The sequence below is a fragment of the Petaurus breviceps genome, unplaced genomic scaffold (genome assembly GCF_028583685.1).
Source record: "Petaurus breviceps papuanus isolate PSGF00001 unplaced genomic scaffold, PetGlider_PUasm1.0 229, whole genome shotgun sequence".
Classification (NCBI taxonomy): Eukaryota; Metazoa; Chordata; class Mammalia; order Diprotodontia; family Petauridae; genus Petaurus; species Petaurus breviceps.
The window spans coordinates 36,266,671-36,270,477 of NW_027185903.1; the positions used below are offsets into that span (position 1 = coordinate 36,266,671).

At 39.2% G+C, this 3,807-nt stretch overlaps 1 pseudogene; it reads right to left on the reverse strand.

Annotated features, from left to right (window-relative positions):
• Positions 1-463: 463 nt before the first annotated feature.
• Positions 464-1,835, reverse strand: LOC138167516 (heterogeneous nuclear ribonucleoproteins C1/C2 pseudogene; annotated as a pseudogene).
• Between the last annotated feature and the right edge of the window lie 1,972 nt (positions 1,836-3,807).

Consider the following 3,807-nt stretch of genomic DNA (forward strand, 5'->3'; position numbering starts at 1 on the left):
TAGCTGTGTGACCCTGGGCAAGTCACTTAATGCTGTTTGCCTCAGTTTCCTCATCTATAAAATGAGCTGGAGAAGGAAATGGCAAACCACTCCAGTATCTTTGCCAAGAAAACCCCAAATGGGGTCATGAAAGGTCAGACACAACTGAACTGACTGAATAACAAAATATTAAAATGAAGTGAGCAGAACCAGGAGAACAATTTGCACAATGACAATACTGCAAATACAGCTTTAAAAGACTTAGGAACTCTGATCCACATAATGAACAACCACAATTCCAGAGGGCTTGTGATGAAACGTGCTACATACTTTCTGTAGACATATATACCACACACATATGATTATATACACATACAGATATAGAATTTATACATACAAACTGTGTGCATTTGTATGTACTTATGTATATGACATGACCAACGTAGGCATTCATTTTGCCTTGGCTATACATGATTTTAATGGGTTCTATTTTTCTTTTTTTTTTTTAAACCATACATCCTTTTTATTGTTAAGTCATAAAGAGATATCAAAATTAAAAGAGCAAAATTACAGGAGACTTAATATAACTACTAGGAGATTTGAAGGAAGTGGCAAAGGAACTAGGCGCAGGGCAGAATTAATGAACATGGGAAGGATAAATTTGGGTACAACAGTGAACATGTGCTGTAAGATACTAAGGGAGAGGATTTGGTGAAAAGTTTGATCAAAGACAAGCGCCTAGATAAAGAAATAATGGGACGAGAGTTCTAAAACCCCAATGTGTGCTTAAGAGTCGTCCTTGCCATTGGCGCTGTCTCTGTCATCCTCTCTTTCTTCAGCTTCTTTTTCATCATCCTTGATCAACTCCGGCTGGTCATCCCCCCATCTTCATTATCATCATCATCCAGCAGGTCCCCCTCCTCAGCAGAGTCATCTGCACCCCCCTCAGACTCCATCTTCACATTAGTCTCATCTTTCTTCAGGGAGCTGCTGCTCTGCTCCTCTTCGGACTTATCATTCTTCATCTCTACTGTTTGTTTGCTTTGTTCTTTCTCAAATTTTTCCAGGTTCTCCAATAAAGAATCCACTTTCTGTTTTATCTGGGTCAACTCCTTCTTAATTGTCTGAAGATCATCACCTTTCAATTTGCCAGATTTGGAGGAAAAGCCCCGTTGCCCACTCTTGGAATTAAAGCCACTTTTGCCTCTGCGGGAAGTGTTTCCTGATACACGCTGGCGTTTGGAGGGCACCACTGCACGAGCAATGGGAGGAGGAGGTGGTACACGTGCTGCGTAACTGTACATCCTGTCATAATAATCTCGTTGAAAATCATAATCCAGGTCAAAGGAAGAGCCGTACATCTCCTCTGCAGAACGCTTCACACCTGCTTTTCCTCGATTCACTTTTGGCTCTGTAGCCAGATTAATATCTAGTACCTGGACAGCAATCATTCTGCCATCCTCTCCTGCCACAGCAGCACGGGCATTTCGCTCATTAACATATTGAACAAAGGCAAAACCTTTATGAACAGAGCAGCCCACGATCTTCCCATACTTCGAGAAGATGGCTTCAACATCAGTCTTCTTAACAACCAGAGTGTTGAGATTCCCAATGAAGACACGGGAGTTCATGGAACGGGGGTCAGTCTTGTTGGTGACATTGCTGGCCATGGTGTTTGATGGCAAGAGTCAAACAGCCACAAGTGTAGCTGAAGATCAAAAAAATCTCACCGGTGGGGAGAGGGAGAAAAGGTTGGATTCTGAATCTCCGCCTCCCGGATCCGACAGCGGTAAAGAAACAGACTACTGCTCCAGATAGCCTCTTCAACCGTTACAACTACTTCTCTGTCCCCGTCTCCGTCTCCTCACCGGTTCTATTTTTCTGATTTTTTTATTGGGGAAGGTAGAGGGGGGAACATCGGAGGAAGAAAAATGTGGGCCTAAAAATGAAATAGAATTCTAAAAAAATTACATTGGGTATATCCTTAGATTTAATAAAACAAAAAATAATAAAGTATTAATAAAAAATATAAAATAAAATGATAAGTAAATGTCAACGGATATTTGTCATCTTGCTTGATGAGGGGAGAAATCTGCCTATTTCATTACTTCTAGCTTCTAAAACAGTGCAATGAATGCTAAAACATTTAATAAGTACTTATTATGTTCTAGACAATGGGAATACAAATTTAAGCATGTCAGTCTCTGACCTCAGGGAGCTTATGTTCTAATGTCTAATTTTAAGTCTAATTCCAACACATAAAAGGGGAGGTGGCACTAATTGGCATGGTTTGGAAACAGCCCTGAAGTGCCATGAAGGTCTGGTTCTGGGAGAGCTAAAGCACACTCACCCACCAGAGTCTAGGGTCCCCCAGGCTTTGTAATCTTGAAGGAGTGTTAGACGTATGTTTCTTTCTCACTTTCTATCATGCTATCAGCTGCCAAATTCTCTGAAGCAATACATATATCATGATAAGTAAATTTAAAAAAATATGCAAAATAGGAGGCTAGTGATCCGCACACTGAGTTTTTTGTTTTTAGCAAGAATTAGGGAATATCTATTTTTATTTCCTTGTCCTATCAATTTTTTGTTTTAAAAAGTTTCCTCAAATATTCCATCACAATTTTGTGATCTCTAATATGCTTTTATATTTACTTATTTGTCCCCTAGCCCCCTACAACTTTTAAGTTCCATTAAGGTAGTTAGGGCCTGTGTCTTATGTAAATTTATACTTCCACTTCTTCCCCTCTGCCAGCACAGTGTTCTATAGATGGAAGGTAAATAGAAAAAAATAATAGTTGGGGCAGCTAGGTAGCGAAGTGAATAGAGCACTTGGACTCAGGAGGACCTGAGTTCAAATCCGGCCTCAGACACTTATCACAAACACTAGCCGTGTGACCTTGGGCAAGTCACTTAACCCCAATAGCCCTCAAAAAAAATAAGAAAAAATACTAGCTAGTAAGGTTCATGAAGTGCTTTAATGGAGTCATTTTGTCATTTGAACCTCAAAACAACCCTGTCAGGTGGGTGCTATTATCCCCATTTTACAGATGAGGAAACTGAGGGCTAAGAGACTCAAGTGACTTCCCCAGGGTCACACAGCTAATAAGTATATGAGGCAGGATTCAAACTCAGGTCTTCCCAGTTCCCACACTCCATCTAGTTGTCACATAAATAATAATGCTTTGTGAAGATTTGACTACAATATTCAACTTTGCCTGTATTCACACTTCGAGTCAAAGAAATTTGAGGGAAATTTGTGGTTCACAAGCTACCAACTTAATGGGTAGGTGCACAGATGGATGGCAGTTTGGCTCACAGACTTGCTTCTTTTTGCCTGGCATAAGACAGAACAATCCTCATCTTCCCCTATGCCTAAAAAGATTTCTCAACTTTGTCTTTCATGCAATAATTCTTTTCTGTCTTTGCTCTTCTGTTTATAGTTATTTGATCCAGGAACCTACTACTTCAAAGGAACAAATAAATTAACCCAAAATTTCCTCTTTGTTCTATTTTACATCAACATTAATCTTGTATATGAGTAAAAATATAGTAGCATTGTTTCTTGGGGCAAAGAAATGGAAGCAAAGAGAGTATCCATCAGCTGGGGAATTACTGAATAAATGGTGGTGTAAGAATAATAGAATGTTGTGGTGATTTACAGAGGTATCTGAAGCATTCATTGGGAGAGACTTGGTAAGACTTGTAAAGATTGATTAAGATATAAAAGAGCGGAACCAGAGCCATTTACACAATGACCACAATGATGTAAAGGAAAACAGCTTTATTTTTTAAAAACTATTTTTTCCAATTAAATTTTTAATATTT